General features: G+C 34.4%; 1 protein-coding gene across 1 annotated transcript in view; it reads right to left on the bottom strand.

Moving 5' to 3' along the window:
- Positions 1 to 22,700, bottom strand: part of LOC115215437 (short transient receptor potential channel 3) — a 404,833-nt gene that overhangs the window by 310,519 nt on the left and 71,614 nt on the right. The gene's annotated exons all lie outside the window — the stretch shown is intronic.

Genomic DNA, 22,700 nt, shown 5'->3' with positions numbered 1-22,700 from the left:
ATTGCTTAATGCATTGTGCTTCTAGGTCGCTCTCTGAGATTAAATGCTGAATTTCCCAGATGAGTAAGATAATCACACTATCAATACACACAATTTAACTATTGCTAATTATGTGGTTCTATGATCTACATAATTTACTATGTAGCGTCTATTCAAGCATGAAATTCTGTTTTTCAATATGAAGCACATTTGTATATTTTAGTCGGCCATTCATTTAACAAACTATGACAACAGTATTCTTGTTCTGACAACATCTATTCAATTGAAATGTAAGAATTTAGATTAATCATCAAAGAAGATTAATCATGAATTTGCATTAACCGTGAAAAATATAAATATAATCATAAAAATATAAATGTAATCGTAAAAAATATAAAATATAATATAGTAAATCATTGACAAATAATATTCACTTTTGATATTGACCCCTAAGAGATTAATTAGAGGAATATTAAATCTTTTTACATTATTTATTTCTTTTATAAAGCTTTACAACCTGAAGTCAATTTCTCAGAATATTAAATGGGAATTTAATTTTCTGTGAATAAAATAAATTATAAATAGTAAACCTTAATACCTAATGGTGCTGAATGTTTTCATTCAGGTAAATCTATAATGGTTAAACAATTTAACTGATATTATCTAGAGGGACTCTGACCAAGCCAAGATAATTACTGAAACGAATATATTGCACAATATTTGCGATGGAATGGGAAATATATAAAAAGAAATAAGAAAAAGTTGATGATTAAGCTTATGATCTTCTCCTCGTTACAGGTGTAATTCTAATTAATTAAAATATTTCGACTAAGTTGAGTAACGATGTGGGCACTTACTTAGATATTTGAAAGATAGCCGCCTGAAAGGAGATGATACATGAGAAGGCATTATATTCTGACTTATTTAGTATGCTCACCACCACTCTTTTCTCCATATTGAAATTATATGAGTTTCACAACACTTACCTGGAAAGAAAAAGAAAAGTATACTTTAATACAACGTATTTGAACACAGAGGTAAATCAAATATCAATAAACAATTATACATATTTAGCAATACAGAGATTGTTATATTAACCAAAGTCATTCATGCCGTTGTATAACTTAGTTTCAAACCCAGAATATTATTTTTTAACTATCACTCTGTTGTCGATAGACACATTCTCACTCGAAATGCGTATAGATAAAAATGACAATTTCTGCCGCTATAAAATATACAGGAAATTTCTGACAAATATTGAGTTAGTGAGTTACTTTTGAAATATGTTTTATTAGTAATTGTTTAGCTCCAGATCAGCCCTGACACAACATGCATCTCGCCATAAGACTGCCACCGTGGCTAATCTATCTTTCGGAAATAACGTTTATCCGAAACGTGCGCTTCATTTATTAATGTTACACTACGGGATTTGAGGGAGATTTGGCATTTGTTTTAGCATATCAAATAAATGTGCAAAGACCATCTTGTTGGTTTATGTTTTTTATAAGTTTTAACTCTGGTTTATGTGTAAGAATAAGAAGCACGAATTTAGAAATTAGGGAATACATTTGGCGGGAAGTTAGAATCGATTAAATCGACTGGTACTTAACTGGAACTGTACTTTAAAAACCCCATTAAATGCAAAATCGATCTGGTGGGATTTGAACTTAGGAACGTTCAACCGACGCGACTAAACACTATAAAGCATTATATATGACGCTCTACTAATCTTGGCAATCAATAAAAATAATGTCAAAAATATTTCAAAAGTTTTCACCAAAATAACGCACTTCATTCTTCATTTCACACTTAAAATTCGACAGCCGACATTTGTGAAAATGTAAGTAATCATATTCAGATTTCTGTTGCTGAACATTAGAATTGCTAAACGAATTATTAATTGGCGTCTCAGGCATTAATATTTATGCTGAGTCGAGCCAAGCTCCCCAACCTCCATCAAAACGACTTTATGTTATATATTGTTCTGACACAGGTCTTTATTAGTTTAAGCTTAGTGAATAAACCTTCTCCTGAGGCTGGTATTCCATGTACCAATGCCAGACTCAACGGAACGAAATAATCTGGGGCCATGAATAAAGATTGGGAACAATGTTTCCAGCTTGTAGTTGTATATTCTGTTGAATCAATTTATGGACATGGGCGATGATTCCCCCAAATTTCCACTATGTACCATAGTTTTTCATGTATATTATATCATTTGAAACTTATTTGATACTAGCATCAGCATTTTAAACATCTGTAAAAGACTAGCACGTTTTAGTCAAAATATTTTCCTATATGGCCAGTTATTGCCAGAGGAATAAAAGAATTATCCGAAATTTCTCTTGCTTCTTCAAATCTTGTTTGACCCTCAATTACTGAATTGAAATCTGCATATATGTCATGATTTTTGCGTGGCTTTCATCATGTTCTGAGGTCGAATTCCGGCTGTATCTTTCATCCTTTCGGGGGTCGATAAAATAAGTACTAGTCGAGTACTGAGGGTCAATATAATCGACGGGCCCCTTCCCCAGTAACAATACCAATAATTGAGTTACTATAGTCGTTGCTGATATTATTTTATTCCTTTGCTGTTTTATTGTTTTAGTTATATATATATATAGGGAGAGTTTACGAAAAAAAAAAACAAAAGACGATGACAGGTGGTGTACAAAACAAACAGATGTATTAGTATTACGCTCAGGAATAGAAAAAGTCTTTTGCGTTTCGAGCCTACGCTCTTCTACAGAAAGGGACACAGAAAAAACAAGGAGAAAAAAATGTGTGTAGTGCCTAACGATCTATCATAGCGACTGCCAGACAGAAGCGTCACACACGAGGGCGAAGAAGTAGGGGAGATAACAAAGTAAAGATGACCCCCAACACGAAGGTGCGTGTGTGTATAAGAGAGTATCTCTGTGCGTGTGAAAGAGGGCTGGTGGTCTGGACGTGTGCGTGTATGCATGTGTAGGTGTGAAAATGTGGGGATGGGAATTGGTCACTGCTGGTGTGTGGATGGTGTGTTGTGATGTGATGTGTAATGGTGTAATGTGGTGTGGTGTGATGTTGTTGGGAGGTGGGGGAGCCGAGAGTGGGGAAAGAACGGGTGGGGTGTGGGTTCGATTGAGGGTTGGGGTAGAGTTGGGGTATGTGGGTAAGCAGATGGTGGGAGTAGAGGCTGGGTTTGTGGGTAGGCAGCGGGTGGGGGTAGAGGTGGGGTATGTGGCAGAGGGTGTGTGGGATAGGGTGGGGGGATGGGAAGGATAGGGAATGTGGAGTAGGAATGTGTAGGGTGGGGTGGGCTTATGGGGGAGCGATATATATATGTAAAGAAAAAGAGTTCCATGACCCCAGGTTATCAATTTGGTCTTTTGTCAGGACTGAAACTATCTGAATATTCAATAAAAGTGTGAAGTGAGAAATTCTGTTCTCATTCAATCGTCTGCTTCCTTAGGATGTGTCATCAGTTAGTAAACTTAAATTAGATACTTTTACATGCCGCGGTGATGTCAGGAAATAATCTTTTTTCGAATAGATTTCACTAATAAAATAAATAAACACACACACGTCTCTGATCAATTTATAAATCAAATTTGGTGGCCACACTTACGTTTACTCACCAAAAGTACTATAGAATACACACTGAATACACAACTGACAAAGTGGAACACAGCTAGCATTTGTGTATCTTTATTTTTCTGACAAGGAATAGAATATTGACAACTGACTGGTTGATTAATTGATGCGAGCAGGCTTATGCAACTGCCAGAAGGAACCGACTGTCGTATCAGAGCTTAATTTTATAAAGAATTTATGTTTGATTGTAAGAGATGCGCATGACAGGATTGATAGTGTTTCCTGGATAATTAGTCTATGGATATTTCTTTCAGACAATCGCTGACCGTTAGACAAAGGTCAATGTTGTAATATTAAATTTGGTGCAGCGCTAATGAGGCGGTTAGTTAAATGGTTTATATTAATAGTTTTTCCAATACACGGGCAATTCAAACATTGGCTAAGCTAATTTCCTATATTCTTAGTTATAGAAATTGCAAATTCTCTGATATAAACCGAATATTTTCGTTTTATATCAGCGTTATAAAATATCCAGAGGAGAGCTACATTTGGTTAATGATTTGTCTAGTTTGGAATTTTTTGAAGCATTAAATACGGGACTCTAGATGAATTAAAGGCCGAAGGGTGCCATATGATCGGACAAACTTTGTAATCGGCCTTGAATTCAATTTTGAAAATTAACCCTGCTCAGACTCAGAACTCATTAGATAAACATGGCCGTTGAGAATTAGGAAAAACATGGTTTTTGTTCTTTAACATGATTAGAACCTCTGGTATCATGATTATTTCTTCTACTTCTGTGTCAACACTGTCATCTTTTCATAATAAACACAGATTTTATATGAAATTAAGATTACATATTTCTTTTGTTATCAGGAAAATTATTTGATCTATAAGATCAGACAAAAGTTACTCTATGGATAATTGTTATAGACAATCGTCGACTGATAGACGAAGGTCAATGAAGCAATATTAAATTTGATGCAGCACGAAGAAGACGGCTAGTTAATGCTTCAAATTAATAGGTTTTCCAATACAGAGACGATTCAAACATTGGAAAAGCTAATTTCCTTCATTCTTTGTTATTGACATTCTGAATGGCTTTGATAATAAACCGAATATTGTTGTTTTACATGATAAACGTATATAAGTACCAGGATAGACATTTGGTTTAGAAATTCGCTTTTTAACTACGCCGACTCGGGTTCATTCCTACAGCGCAGCACTTTCGACAAGTAGTCTTGGGTTAATCAACAATAACGTCTGAGCACAACGTGGCAGACAAAAACTGTGGAAGATCCTTATGAATATATCATATTGTAGCTGACTTGTGCTATAGCTTCATGAAGGACATAGTATATAATTTTTATTTTAAAAGAGCGGTCAATAAACTCTGAAACAGTCCGCCAAGAGACTACATTTTCTTTTTCTTTTGAATATTAATAGCATAGAAAAAAACGTGTTTACTTTCCGAGTTTTTTTTTCTTTTGATTAAGCTTTTTAATATTTGGATGTGTTTCAGTTCTGATTCACAGCATGTTGTGTGTTCTTACATACATACACACACACACACACACACACACACACACACACACCACACACACACACATACACACACACACACATATATATATATATATATTTACACACACATGTATAAATATGCAACAAGATTTCATAGTTTCAATCTACCATTCTCTTTCGTAAGGATTAGTAGCCCAGCGCCATGATAGAAGTTACGTGACCAATGTACGATTGAACTCGTACTTACTAGGTTTGGAGCTGCTGTTGATCGTAGTAATGTTTGCACATATGTGTGTGTATATATGTGTGTGTTTATGTGTGTGTGTGTGTACGTATATGTATGTATACTTTTGGGCACCAGTGTCTGTAAATGCGTTGGCATATGATCATTTAAGCTAGATATGCAGGTGGTAGCCATTCGACAGACAACGATAAAACGTTTATCAGAATAATACATTGCTGCTGTTGAGATGACTGATTATAACTCTTAAAGGTGGTGCTCTAGTATGGCCACAATCCTATGTCTGAAGCCCGAAGAAGATTGAAAGAAATTCATAGTTGTCTCTGATTGGCATAGGGATCTATTTAGTTGCGTACATCCTCTCATCCCCCTTATTATTGATTTAGCAGCACATCCAAAATGTGACGGCTGGAGTGAAAGAAAGCTGCACCAACACAACAGATCGATATTCATTTACAGCTGAGTCGCCCTTATGAAGGATTGATAAATATAGTTACATAAAAGTTTACCGGTTGTTCAGTGTAGAGAATACAGCATATGATCACGTGATCGATCAGTGTATCAGATGTTATACATCTCTGGTCACAATGCCCTTCGTATCGCTTCAGTTTTCGAATGCTGCCAACTATCTGGTTATGCGTGCAGGTCACAATTCCCTACATGATCGGAAAGTTAGTCCGTCGCGGGGAGACCCATTTACAGCTAAGTAGACTGATACAACATGAAATGACGTGTTTTGCTCAAGAACACAACGCGCCGCTTGGTTCGGGTATCAAATCCACGATCTAGCTATCAGGAGTGCAATCTGTGGCCACTAGGCCACGCATCTTACATATAGAATATACATGGAACATAGAAATTTATCAACGATCATTCAGTGTATAGAATATGATGCATAAGAATTAATCAACGATTGCGCAGTATAAATACAAGTTCATCAGCGCAGTAGAAATGCTTCATTTATAGTGAATAACTGACTTAGTAACGAATATTTCAATAAAATATCTTAATGCAGCATTACATAGTTTAGTGATAGTTCTTCAGAAATATACAGATTTATTTATTTTGTCTTGCTTGGTTCATCAGCGATTGTTTAGTTGAGGTACTAATATGCAAAGTCTGTCGTCGGATTAGTTAGATAAACTATCTAATATAAAAGAAAAGCGATTTGTTACCTAGTTACTTATTATTGAAGGACTTGCAGTTACTGTTAATTATTATAAAATAACCCTCTCTACAATAAATAAAAAAAAACCAATGGCACTATGTCGGTTACGACGACGAGATTCCATTTGCCCCGATCAATAGGACAGCCAGCTCGTGAAATAAACGTGCAAGGGGCTGAGCACTCGAAAGACACGCGTCCCCTTAGCATAGTTATAAGAGAGATTCAGCGTGACACAGAGTGTGGTAAGGCTAGCCCTTTGAAATATAGATACAACTTAATTGTGGAAGCTGAGTGGAATGGAGCAACGTGAAACAAAGTGTTTTTCTCAACGATACAGCGCACCATCGGGAATTGAACACACAACCTTACAATCTTGAGCTGAATACTCTAACCACTTGGCCACGTACCTTCACTCCCCACACTGAATAATTTACAATGAATAACTTTGTAGGTAATTATTATGATATTCAGTGATTTCATGCTACATTATTTGTTATTAGCTATGTATTTCGAAGTATATTTAGGTATATTTGCTACACTGGCCCTTCTCATCACAGCTTGAAAATATTTCAGACTCCAACTATTGCCATCATTCTACAAAGTCCACGTGAGCACCACAGCGAAGTCCGGCCTATACATCTCGACCCGCACTGCTTCTGCGCATCCAGACATGATAGCATCTAGAGAAGGTCGGTTGGTAATCAGTCATTAACGGACACGTTTCAGCAATTTTCCCCTAAGCGCGCAACCTCTCTCTCTGTGTTTATTTCTCCCGTTACTACTATGGCTTTTGGTTCTCGGAGTTGGCTGGTCTTGTACCAATATTTCTCAGATATCCTTATCCTTCCCGCCTTTCCATCACTCGTCACTCTTCATACGCCCGACCCACTCGTTCCACACAACAATAAATCCCAGTCGTTTCCCCACAGAACAGCGCCCCGCCCGGAGCTCTCTTGCTGCCAAATTTCTTCTGCAACAGTTTAAATATCATATTAAAAGCACTACGCTCGTCGGCCTTGGAGAACAGTGCCCTCCGCCCGACAAACCAAGCAAGACAAAATAAATAAATCTGTATATTTCTGAAGAACTATCACTAAACTATGTAATGCTGCATTACGATATTTTATTGAAATATTCGTTACTAAGTCAGTTATTCACTATAAATGAAGCATTTATACTAATATATATTTTCTATTATGTTTTTCGAAAATCTATTTGTTATGTCTTATTCAGAGGAGTAAAGGAAGCGTTTATGACCTTTGTGTAGGTTCTTAAAAATTGTTGGAGAGTGGGGAAGTTAGTGATATTCTCAGACCAAGGATGTGGTTCAAATGCTTACAACAGAGTGGATATCATCTAATCTCATTTACTCTTTCTATAAATCAATATGATTAATCCTATTAAAGAAATCAATATTAAATAGTTACACGACAGCAAAGATGGCAAAACAATCTGTAACCTTTTGAATAACCGAGGAAAATATTTATTCGTGATTCTTTATGACATAGTCGGAAAGAAGAGCAGCGTCCATGGCCATTTAAAGGGCCTTCGTGACTGGTGAATGAAAGAGATTAAGTTATCAACAGAGCGGAAACCTGCTGTGAATGCTTGTATTTAAGCGCACTCCACTAAAGACACCAAGGGCTGGGTGGTGGTTGTGGATGATGGATTAAGTCTACCGTCCCAAAACAAAAAAGATCACTTGTGCAACCTTCTGCTCAGTTTACATCTAGCAAATTTCCCCCAAAAGTTTTTCGCCAACCAGAAACTAAGGAAATAGGCACTATTTCAAAGGTGTGCGTGGCAGGATCGAAGCTGAAACTTGAATAAAGCAAGCTCGCGGCCATGTAGAGGTATTACATCCAATCCATATTCAACGTTAATTTGTAACACTAATAATACTCTCTACTAGAAGCACACGGCCTGAAATTTTGAAGGAGGGCGATAGTCGACTTCAGCGAACCCAATACTTATTTTGTTTTCAAAACTAGTACTTATTCTACAGCTGAAATTATGGGTACAAATACACAAACACATACACACAATAGGTTGCTGTCAGCTTACGTCTACCAAATCGACTATCAATACTTTGGTTGGCTAGAGGCTGTAGTAGATAGGATCCATGTCGTTCGGAGCAAGCTTCTTAACATGCAGCACCTAAATAAGAACCTAAAATCTGGTGAAATGCCGCTAAGCATTTTGTCCGGCGTACTAACATTTCTCACAGCTCGCCTACTTAATTCAAACACTAATAGTGATAATAATAATAATCAATAAACACTAATAATAATCACTACTAATTAAGATGATCCTGGAAAATTGTTTCTAATTTTGGCAAAACGTCAACAGTTCTGATGGAAGAGGATTAGTCAATAGGCTCGACAACAGTAATTGACTGGTACTTTCTTTAGTCAATTCTGAAAAGCTGATCTCGGCGGGATTTGAACTCTAATATGTAAAGGGTGGTAACTGAAAATGGTGAGGTATTTTGTTCGGCACTTGAACGATCCTGCTAATTAATTGCCATCAAATAATTGATAAACATTTCTATTATAGGCACAAGGCCTGACATTTTGTGGGGGTGGCTAGTTGATTACAGCAACCCTAGTCCTTAATTTATTGACCCCAAAAGGATGAAAGGCAAAGTTGACCCCAACTGCATTTGAACTCAGAACATAAAAGACAGGCGAAATACCACTAAGCAGTTCGCCCAGCGTGCTAACGATTCTGCCAGCTCGCCGCCTTGTCATCAAATAATTAAAAAGGGTTTCAAATTTTGGTAGATGACCTGCGATTTTAAGAGATGGGGTAAGTCGTTTACACCGACTCCACTGTTCAACTAGTATTCATTTTAATCGACTCGAAAGAATGAAAAACAATCAACAGCGGTGATATTTGAAGTCAGAACGAAAAGAGCTGGAAGATATTAGACAGACGAAATACCTATTTCTTTACTACCCACAAGGGGCTAAACACAGAGAGGACAAACAAGGACAGGCAAACGGATTAAGTCGATTATATCGACCGCAATGCGTAACTGGTACTTATTTAATCGACCCCAAAAGGATGAAAGGCAAAATCGACCTCGGCGGAATTTGAACTCAGAACGTAGCGGCAGACGAAATACGGCTACGCATTTTGCCCGGCGTGCTAACGATTCTGCCTGATCACCACTTTTATGAGCAGCTTGAAGGAGGGGATTAAGTGGATTACATCGACCCCAGTGTTCAACTGGTACTTATTTTATCCACCCCGAATGGATGAAAAACAAAGTCAATTTGAACACAGAACGTAGCGACAGACGAAATACCTATTTCTTTACTACCCACAAGGGGCTAAACACAGAGGGGAGAAGCAAGGACAGACAAACGGATTAAGTCGATTACATCGACCCCAGTGCGTAACTGGTACTTATTTAATCGACCCCGAAAGGAAGAAAGGCAAAGTCGACCTCGGCGGAATTTGAACTCAGAACGCAACGGCAGACGAAATACCGCTTAGCATCTCGCCCGGTGTGCTAACATTTCTGCCGCCTTTTAATAATATTTAATAATGACAATTAAAGTCATAGTGAATCTGCTCGTGTAATTACTTCCTTCTAAGAGTGATAATTCTAATGTGGATTTGATTAATACTTTGAACTCATGAAGCATAGGATCGTTTGAACTACTATACAATTATTCATATTAATACAAAGTATTAAGGAGCGTAAACAGCTTATAGATCTTACACATCCGAACACTGACAATGCGAGGTGGGTATTGGAGCGCTGCAAATGACAGGAATATGAATGAATTATACACTGATTACGCTGCTTTGAGCATTCAACCGTCTCTATTTTCTCTACTTCTTTACAGACAGATGTAAAGACATACACGCATAACTAGCTACAATATCAATAGACACAAGCACCCCACGAACATCGCAATTGGTTGCACACCATTAGCAATAAGAGAAATAAGAGAGCAACAAGAGAAATCGCAACCGTGATGCACTGAGTGAGTTCACCTATGCCTTCTCCGTTGGCACTCTCACTAGAATCTGTGGACGTCAGAAATAGAACAGTAGATAGATAGATAGGTAGATAGATAGACAGGTATATAGATAAATAAATAGACAGATAAGTATAATATATATATATATATATATTATATATATGCATATATATATATATATTATATATATATATATATATATATATATATATATATATAATATATATATATATATATGGATAGATAGATAGATGCATACATATACAGAAAGTGGGGGTAGAGATGGCGAAAGAGACAGAGAGTGACGAAACGGAAAAGAACGAAAGAAAAGAAAGAGATTGCAAAATGTCCAGACTGTCGTAGCGTATCAGATTCATGCATGCGTATTGCAGTGTACAGCAGTATGTTTAACTTGTTTCAGTCATTGGACTGCGTCCATGATGGAGAAATGCCTTGAAGTATGGTTTTGTGTTTTTAGTCGAACGAATCGACTCGAGTACTTTATTCTTTTGAACCTGGAACTTATTCTGTCGGTATATTTAGACAAACTGATAGATTATAGGGACGTAAACATAGTAACACCGGTTTTCAAGCGGTTTCTGTTCAAACACAAACACGCACACACTCACACACACACACATATATGTATAGGAAGAGAAGTCACAAAAACAAAAGACGAAGACAGGTGGTGTAGACAACAAACAGATGTATTAGTATAATGTTCGGGAAGTGAAAAAGTCTTCAACGTTTCGAGCCTACGCTCTTCCACAGAAATGAACACAGAAAGAAACAAGGAGAGAAAATAAAGAATGTGTAATATATACATATATATAGACGGGCTGCTTACAGTTTCCGTGCACGAAACGAACTTGCAAAGCTTTGGTTGGACTGAGATTATAGCAGACTGAGATTGAACCTGGTACCATATCGTTGGAAAGCATGCATTCTTGTCACACAGCCATGCATCTGCACTTATGGCTATGTCAGCGAGAGTTAAATATTTTGAATGTCGACCATTGCAATATCAATGGCAGATTACGAAGCCACGATATATTCGCTAAGTCACGTGTTGCTTTTATACTCCGCTTAAGTGCTCTCTCTGTGTTTCGAATACATCGAAAAGATAAGTGTTCTTATCGCTCAGCATAAGTTCCATTTATTTGTATTAAATTGCAACTAATCCGTTCAGTTTTCCCGAGAGAAACACTACTTGAATTAACAATGTATTAACTATGTATTATTAATAAAGTACTATGAAACAAAACAGTACCAATGACTTAACCATTTCAATTACTGATGAAATTAATGAAATTTAACAATGCTTTATATTAACCTCACATAAGGCAGCGAGCTGGCATAATCATTAGTAAACCGGACAAAATACTTAGCGACATTTCGTCCGTCTGTACGTTCTGAGTTCAAATTCTGCAAAGATCGACTTTGCCTTTCATCCTTTTGGGGTCGATAAAATAAATACAATTGTTCAAATGGGGTTCAACGAAATCGATTTACTCCCTACCCCTAAACTGTTAAAAACTGAAACCACCATTACCCTCACATAATTTCACTTGAAAGGGATTCAAGTTTCTGGATGTCAAATCTTTCTTAATGAAGAACCAATTAGTAACAATAATATGCTAGAGATAAATTATTAATTTATAACGTTTATCTTGACAGAATTCACTCTGATCTCGATAAGCAATTATCAATAAAACGATTGCAAAAACATTCACATCCACTTAACTCACTACTTAATGAGCTATTACGTAAATATGTGTGTGTGTATATATATATATATATATATATATATATATGTGTGTGTGTGTGTGTGTGTATGTGTGTGTGTGTGAGTGTGTGTGTGTGTGAAGGCACATGATTCAGTGTTTAGAGCGTTGAACTTACGATCGTGAGGTTGTGAGTTCGAATCCCGGACCAGGCTACGTGTCGTGTTCTTGAGCAAGACACTTTATTTCACGTTGTTTCAGTTTACTCAGCTGTAGAATTGAGTTGCGACGTCACAAGTGCCAAGCTGTACCGGTCCCTTTGCATTTCCCTTGGATAACACTGGTGGCGTGGAGAGGGGAGGCCGGTATGTATGGGCGACTGCTGGTCTTCCATAAACGACCTTGCCCAGACTTGTGGCTGGGAGGATAACTTTCTAGGTGCAATCCCACGGTCAGTCATGACCGAAGGGGTCTCAGCATATATATATATATATATATATGTATGTGTGTGTGTGTGTGTGTGTGTATTTTTGTAAACTAATCGTTCCAATATGATATAATATGGACACTTGGTGGGTAGTAGCCAGCAACTGTTTGTGTTGATGATACGAAAAAAATTTTCTTTAGAATAAAGGCGTAAAACATCTTTATCATGTAGCTACAGGGATGTTTATATAAGCAATTTTAAGTTAGAAATCAAGAGCAAGCGTACTGCAAATAAGTATTTTACAAGCCACCTTGAAATATTTTTAACTTCTCTTCTTTCTTCGAAGAAATAGCAGGAGTACAAAGATAAGACAGAACACATACGTTAAAACTTGACGGTAGCAAACATTCCAGTCATATGTTCTACGGCGTGATATTTTTCATGTAAATCTAGGATCTGAGTTATGTTAAATATTTATTGACATAATTAACAGAGTCATTTTCTAGTCGCGTGCTGTGAATTTACCCTTGGTGGTAGTCTTATTCTGTAACCTCATTCTTTAGTTTTACAAATGCACTTCTAAAATACGCATATATAAATATTTAGATTTACCCAAGGATGCGTGTGTCTTATGCTCGTCCATCTTTTAGTCTCTAATTATTCCAGTCATAGCCTGTTTATTTCTAATATAGCAGACTTGTATAAATGTAAACAACATACCTGGACAAGTGAATTATGGCAAAGGATTTAGCTGAAATATGTTGAAGCAAGTTCAATGTAAAAGTGCCTTTTAAGCACGTAATATTTCCCCCTTTTAACACGATCACCTGGTTCCTCAAAGTATCAATGCTTTAAGGAGAATCCATTCTGTTGCACGTATTCCAACCAGGCCATTGCCCTAAAAAGAACTTCCTCATTTTCCTTCCTTCTACCACACTTTGAAACTCCTTGAAAGTCATGGATGCTGCCTTCCCACTTCTGATTAAGCCATAAACATAATTAATAAGGTTTCATAATTTAGAAAATACTGACTTTTGTTGAGAAACAGATACAACTGTTTAAAGAGAAGAAAAATGGGACTATGACCTTCACGTTTGTTTCTTAATTTTTTTTATCAAGAGTGTTATTACCACAGACGACAAGAGGATGGCTCATTTGAAAATCAAAGTGAGAAAGCTGTATTGAGATGTAAGGAAAGCAAATACATTAGACATTAACACGTCTATTTCACTCGTTCATTTAAAATATGTTCTTTATTAGAAGCGTAATTGTTGTGATTGTAAAATAACTAGTCAAGTTTTGTAATGAAAATATATAACTGCGTGTATTTCTACAAGATGTTGAATTTCTTATGATGTAAGGAATGGATTAAGTGCATCACAATTAAAGCAATTAAAAGTGAACGATTTATAATTGCCAAAGGCTTCTTAACTAATGAATTTATCATTAATATAATTGACTCCGTAGTGACTCCATGGTGTGCAGAATGCACGGGAATTGTCTGTGTAATATCTATGCTTTTTGTTTGTTTTCTATATTCTTCTTACCATAGTTGTTTCAATAACTTTGATTATTATCGAATTAATTAAATTTGATACATGTAATGTTAAATTGTATTTTCGTTGTATACGTTGCAGGTGGAAGATCATGTTATGTCAGATTAACCAAGTGACCTGGAACTATTTTTAATGTCATTAATAACTGTATTATAATTTTTCTGTAGAATATTTTGAATTAATGATGATAACTTTGAATTATTGATTGGAATGTTTGAATTATTAATCAGAATTTTCGCAGCTTGTTCACAAAAACATACTCGGAAATGTCTTATTTATTGGAGATTTTTCATAAATCCGGTTATGAATTTCTATAAATAATTTGTTTTGTCAAATACTGTTCATTTTCAGAAGGATTAAGAGTGGTCTCTCATGACTTCTACGCTTATTAAAACTGATTAACGCTGATATAATATTAGTACATTTTTCTCTGACACGATCAGATAGCCGTTGATAAATTGTGTCGCTTCTTGTATTAATATTGATTTAGCTTTCCCTGAGTTTAATTTAATCGACGACTATATTTGAGGTATTTCCTCACAGATAAGGTTTGAGTGAATCAATATCAGTGTATTATTGACAATTATTTAATTAACCTTGAAGGGTAAATGGCAAAGTGAATTCTGCGGTAATGCTACTCACGAAGGTTGCACGAGAAATTGAAGACTCTAAGGCATTTATTTCAGCGCTTAAGCATTTCTGCTTCCTCAAGTCATCTTCTTGAATAATAATAATATTAGAAGGAATAGCTAATTCATTTTACTAATCAGTTTTAGCACAATGTCTTGGAAGCATTTTTAGAAATTAGTGCTTTTATAATGAGTTCTTGTAAAGCTTGGTGTTAGCTTGAAGCATTTCAGTTATATTACAATCGGCTTTTATGTTACCTGAAATATTTTTTGTATTTGGTATCACGAAGTGCTACATATGTATGTCACCACTTCCTATTTCAGCGGCGTTTCATTATAGAATAATTAACTCTTTGTTTTCTTCCCATTGACAGACATTTTCAGTAACAGTTCTTAGGAATATATTTTATTTAGAGTTTTTACTGTCTTTCTGTAACCGAAACATTGTTAAGAATATGTATTTAAATTGTAACATGCATACTTTACAGAAGCCAGGCACCAATGATTTTTGGTGTTTAATTTGACTCCAACACGTTTGCTTAAGACAAAATATCTTAACCTCACACCATGACGATATAATCTCGAAACGACTTTAATAAACATAAAAGAAAGATATATTTAAATGGCGTAGGAGTTAAAAATTCTGTGCAATATGAAATTTGATTTAAATTGAATGGTTTCTTTGATCACCATTTCTTCGTCTCCTTGTTTATCGACATTAGAAAGAGAATAATTTATACTGAAAAGAATCCTATCAAACAAAAAAAAAAACGTTTTGATATAATAATGGCAACAAGTTTGTCATACATGTTGAAGTTTCAGTTTATATTACGTAATACGGAATGCAGGTATTTATGTAAAGATGGTTCATTAGAGGACAAAAATATGTGAGTTGTCTAATCAACCGGATACGTCCCAGAATGTTAACAAAATTTTCTTGAAGTATAAAAGACGAAATCGATTTCGATGAAATCTAAATAGAGAAATAGTGTTTCATAATTCGTTGTTTCTAGGCGTGTTTCTAAGTATTCTATAGTTTGTTTTCACTAAGTATACGAAGGTTCTGGGATATGCATTTTGGAGGATATAGTTGATTTAATCAGTTACGGTGCTTCTTTTATGGACTCGTTAAAGAAGAAAGACAAAGGATTTGAACTGAAAGACGTAGGATTTGAACTGAAGACAAAAGATGGGAAGCAACCAAATCTGGAAGCAGTTTCGTCTAACGCTTTAACCTGTCGGTTCGTCCATTGCGATTTATTGATGCAAATATGAGAGAAAGACAGAGTATGAGCTAAAGTAATGCTAAAACAGAATCAATATACAGATAAACAGAGAAATTATATAGAATGATGTATTAAGATAAGAAACATGCAAGCGCATAGATAACGTATGTTAGTAGAGCATGCACAAATAGATGTGCATACATACATATAGCGATAGCTGTGTAAACACAAAGCTATGTGTATACGCATAAATCTGCAAGAGAGCAAACTAAACAAAAATATATCAGTAAAATGCTGCTAACAATGCAAAAGCTAAAAGTTTAATTGAATAAAACAAATATCTATAGGTGCCGGGGTTATGTGTTGATTAAACAACTGAAAATGGCGGTATTTCGAAAATAACCCCGCACCATTGATTTCATCAGTTAACTTTTAATTTACAAATTAAAAAAAAAATAATTTGCTAATATAATCGATAAATGTTCAAATTGTTTTTGTTTTAACTCTTTGTTTTTGCTGTTGGTTGTGTAGATGGTGGGGAGCACATTTTAGTTGCTATTTGTCTGCGTGTGTGTTTTATAAATTTTTCATTATTATTTATATTTTTATTGTTTTTTGGTGTTTATGTTATTCGTGGTGGTGGGTGACACTGTACGTTCTTGTTGATGATCTTATCTTCTTATTTGTTTTGCTATTTTTATTGATATTGCCGATGGTTATGTTGATGGTGATGGTATGTTGAATGTGGTGGCGATGGAAGCAGTTTGCTTAGTAGTTTGTTGTTAATGGCTTTCGTTCTGTGCTGATAATTAATGTTACTTTGTTGTTATTATTGATGACGCTGCAGTTGTTGCTGATGTTGTTGTTGTTGCTGCTGCATGGGGTGTTATTGATGGCAGTGTTATTCTCATTGCTAACGATGGTTAATTTATGTTTGGTTTATCTACCAGCCTTAACTCACTTTCTGTTCATAGTTATAAAGCACATTGCTAACGGCTGAAATACTTCCGATCAACAGTGCCACCATCATTATCATCAACATCATCATGGATATTATAAACATCAACCACATCAGAATCAGTAGAAATGTCCTTTGATAATCATCACGCCGTCCATGCTTCATGTAACAGCACAGCATATCGCTATGCTTAAGATAGCGATAACAACGTCACCATTGTCAAAGGTCATTGTCATTTAAGAGCTGAGCAGTGAGTCTCCTAATATTGTTGCATAGTTTCTAAACATTACTATGAATCTGCGTTTTTATAATAAACTCAGTACGGCGGTGAGATGGCTGAATCGTTAGTACGCTAAGTTAAATACTTAGCGACATTTCGCCCATCTATACGTTCTGAGTTCAGCCGAGGTTGACTTTGTCTTTAATACTTTCGGACTCGATAAAAAAAGGACAATTTCAGCACTAAGGTCGATTACATCGACCTCTCCTGAGTTTGCTATCCTTGTGCCAAAATTTGAAGCCAATACTTATTGAAACTTTCAAATCAATATTTGAAATCAATTTTAGACTTAATTGTAGACTACTTAGCTACTGCGTGGAAAATTTCCCTATCTAAGTGCAATTCCACAAGGAATGCATTGAGGGGATATAAATTCTCTATTCAGTTTGGATTCGACAACTGTTGGTGGCGATTATAGCAACACATCAAGAAATACGGTAGATGTAGTTGAGTATAGGCACGTATGGCTAGAAAGCTCGCAATACGACGACATTTCTTCCATCTTTAATTCTAACAGAAAGGCAGCAAGCAGAACATATTTGATGCTGTTTGATATCAATATTAATCTCATGCTTGATCTTTCACATTGATTAATCAAGCACACTTTTGCATTAAGTGGTACTCGGCAGCACAAAACTTAATACAACACGAATTTTCCACAAAATGCACTATGAAAATATCAAAACAAAAAGTATAAGTTACAAAAACGTGGAAAATGTGAACAATTATTGTAGAACTTCAATAGTAAAAATACCCAAACATAATTTATAAATTGTGCAAAAATATAAATAAATAAGATGCAAGCACAACATAACACACAATAACACATACACATGAGCACACAACATAGGCTACACATACAAAGCACGCAAATGCAATCACAATGTGGAGTCTCCAAATTACATGTTGCATATAATATAGATTTTTTTTCTTATCTCATATCACTATATCACTGAGAGTTTATGTTTTCATAGACCCCATTTGTCAAGGGTATCAGCAATGCGTCATAAACTAAAGCTATTTACAATACTAATTGGCCTATCTATCGCAAAACACACAGACACACGCAAACATATACGTGCATGTAAACATACTCATGCTAATTTATTCTTTTACTGGAGTCAGTCATTGAACAAAAAACATGCTAGAGCATTAGTTTTTAGGGGTTATACAGATCATGTCAAACTATGCACATATATCAGCCTGGAACTAATCTGTTGATCTGTTTCTTTAGAACGGCTAAGTAACTGGTAATTTTAGTTTTACAGTGTATACGTTAACCCAGTTTGCAACAGTAGACATAAGTAGAAAACACTCACATCCACACATACATTGATATATCTTAACTGAAGAAGATGCTACGTAAGAGATGAGGTTCCCTTCTCTATTGCGCAACTATCTGAAACGTATGTATGAAATGCATTCAGAATATCATTACTGGGATTGATTCATTACACACACACACAGGTCATTGGTTATGCCCGGTCAGAAAGCTACCGGAATGCTAGTGAAAAACCCTCTGAAACGATATATTATATATATATATATATATATATATATATTATATAATATATATATATATATATATATGCTTGTACATGATGTGTTGTGAATTTATGGAAGAGAAATCCTATAAAACTCAAAAGATATTTTTTTTAAATGGAGAAGAGAAGCTATTAGAATATATAAGAGAATTTTAATTCATGCAGATGATCGCTTCGTTCAGAGATATAAAAATCACGGAAATTCGTGGTTGAATTAAATTAATTTAATTAATTATATATCGCTGTACTCTTCAGTGCAAGAAGTATAGACAAAATTTTTACAAAGGACTTGAGACAGGAAATACCAGAATAGAATCTAAGAGATTCATATTTATCCTTATGAGAAAAGTATGCGCGGATGCTCACGCGCACGTATACGCTGGCGCACAAACTTTTTTTTTTCTACGGTTGGTTTGTTGGGGGTTATGCGATTTCTACGGCACAGGCGTGGGCTCGGGTGGCACTGCACCGGAGTTTGTGCGCCAGCGTACACGTGCGCGTGAGCATCCGCGCATACGTTGCGCGCTCGCGTGTCCGTGCGGGGGCGTGCATGCACATGTGTGTGCATGTGGGTGGTGGATGTGTGGGTTTAGGATTAGATGTGGATGTGTATGTTTTGCTTGTATGGTGTGGTGGAGGTCGGGCGGCTCTCAATTGACCAACCATGCAGAAGATAATGATAATTTTATATTCAAATCCAATAGTGTATTTATGTCATAAGGAAAATTACTAACTAGAACCCGGACATAAATATATACCGCTCTGGATCCTAATGTAAGCGTTATTAATCATTATGAATGATAATAATGATAACATTAATGATATTGACAACGATAATGATGTTAACTTTAATGACACTTTAGAAATTAGTATGAAGCAATATAATGTACTATTGACTATGTATATTTGCATCTAGGTACTAATTTGTGTATGTTTATTATCACAATATTGAGTCGAAAAACTGAGACATTGGATGTAGAACACATATATATGTTTACTAATTTATATTATTTACTTATATCATTATGTATATGTATATTTTTATATGTATAAGAGTGTGCATATATGCACTCATATGTATATGTATATGTTGTATTATGGGTATGCACCCACACTCATGTGGGTATATATGTAGACTGATTTATATTACATAATCTCCGAAGAGGCCTTATGATATTTTTGTAAATGTCTCGTATATCTATATATTGACCTACCATAAAGGGCTAATATTGGTAAAATGAGACATACTTATCTACATGGCCGAAACAGCTGTAAGATGTAATTTATACTTATATTTATATTTACTTATATTTATATTCTCTTTTATATATATTCTACTTATTATACAACATTACTTTTTTATGTACACTTTTTTATGTACATTCCTTTATGTACACTGATTTGTTCTGCTTTTTATATCTAACCCTACTTCTCTTATATGGTGGTTTAATAAAGTATGTGATGGAGTATTACTGGTAATTGATATTGATTTAGATGTATTTCTCCATTTTCTTATCTTGTATATATATAATACATACATATATATATATACATATAGATATTATATATACATATATATATATATATATATATATATATATATATATATATATATATATACATATATATATATAAATATATATATACATATATTATATATATATCATGTATATACATATATATATACATATATATATATATGCATATATACATATATATATATGCATATATATACAATATATAATACATATATATATATGCATTATACATATATATACATATAAGTACATATATATATATACATATATATATATACACACATATATATATACACATATATAGCATATATATGCCATATACATATATATACATATATATATGCATATATAGGCATATACATATATACATATATACATACATTTACATATATATATACATTTATACATATATACATATATACATATATACATATATATATATATATACATATATACGATATAATACATTATTCATATATATATACATATATTATACATATATACATATATATATACATATATCATATATAACATAATATATACAACATATATACATATATACACTATTATATATACATACATATATACATATATACATACATATATACATATATATATACATACATACATATAACATATATACTACATATATACATATTATATAGATATATATATATATATATATATATATGTACATATATATACATATATATATATATGTACATATATATACATATATATATATGTACATATAATACATATACATTTATACATATGTACAGATATATATGTACATATATATATATATATGTACATATGTATATATAGTGTTATATATATACTATATTACATAATATATATACATATATATATATACATATATATACATATATATATACATACATATATATATATATACACATACACACACTCACACATATGTATATATATACATATATATATATACATACATATATATATATATACACATACACACACTCACACATATGTATATATATACTGCTACATAATACACACACGAGCACATACATCTTACTTATGCATTCTGCTTGTAGCCATATCAGCTCATTAAACACTAACGTAACTAATTTCTTCCAAAATCCCACTTCGCTATTCCAGCAAAAAAACACTCAACCATGAATATGTAGCTGCAAGTATAAGAAGCTATTTATACATCATTAATTTGGCAACGTTTCACGGTTCAATGAATCTCACAAAGTAGTTACCATAAAAAAGCGATTTCTCATGTTTTCAACTTGACTCTTTGTCAAAGTATATCCTTAACATACCTAATATTCAAACTTATTTTTAGCGAATGTGACATATTTAACGACAATAAAATTTGAACTGCGCACGTAGCTCTCCTATCAATAACTGGTTTTGGAAAGAATAATTTATGAGCGCAAACAGAAAAGACGATAAAAATGTTTTGAAAATAAGAATGGTATCGATTGCTTACAGCGACACATTGTGAGAATTGATTGGGATAAATATACTATTCTATATTCGTTTCAGATTTTGGTACCAGGCCAGCATGTTCAGGGATGGATTTAAATCGATTACATCGATCCAAGCGTTCAACTGTTATTTATTTTGTCGACCCCGAAGGATGAAGAGGAAAGTCAAACTCGGTGGAATGTGAACTCAGATCGTAAAGACGGACGAAATGCCGCTAAAAATTTTACCCGACGCGCTAACTATTCTGCCAGCTTGTCGCCTTAATAATAATAATATAATAATAATAATAATAATAATAATAATAATAATACATTATCCCCCAAATATGCAGCACATGCCACCCCACCAGCACAAAGGTGCAACAAATGATGCAATAAAAAATTGCTTGAAACTATCCGATGTCGAAAAATAACAGTGGTGACGACGTTGGTGAAAACGTTACCTTACCTCAGTTTATGAAAGGAGTTTCTGAAAAATATGAAGCCGGAAGGGAAGGTTTCTCGCTCGGTCGTGGTTCAGTAAAGAAGCAGATTGACCACATGTGTTATCCTAATACAGCATCAGCAGATAATAGAGTAAGGATTAAGAAGTGGACCAGCGAAGAAAACAGGATAGTGATGCTGTACTTCTTAGAAAGTGAATCTAAAAGAGGGGGCTATAAAGAACGGATGTTAACAATTTGGGTAGAAGCTCAAAGTAACTGAGCAAAGATTAGTAGATGAAGCTAATGCTATTAGAAGAAAGTGGATGACAGAATTGGATGTAGAAGAGATCACAAGAGAATTAGAAAAGAAAAACCAGGCAGTAGGAAAGACAAACAACAACATATATATAGCTCAAACCAAAGAAGAACTCA

The sequence above is a fragment of the Octopus sinensis genome, linkage group LG1 (assembly GCF_006345805.1).
Source record: "Octopus sinensis linkage group LG1, ASM634580v1, whole genome shotgun sequence".
Classification (NCBI taxonomy): Eukaryota; Metazoa; Mollusca; class Cephalopoda; order Octopoda; family Octopodidae; genus Octopus; species Octopus sinensis.
This window is presented reverse-complemented; position numbering and strand designations above follow the sequence as displayed.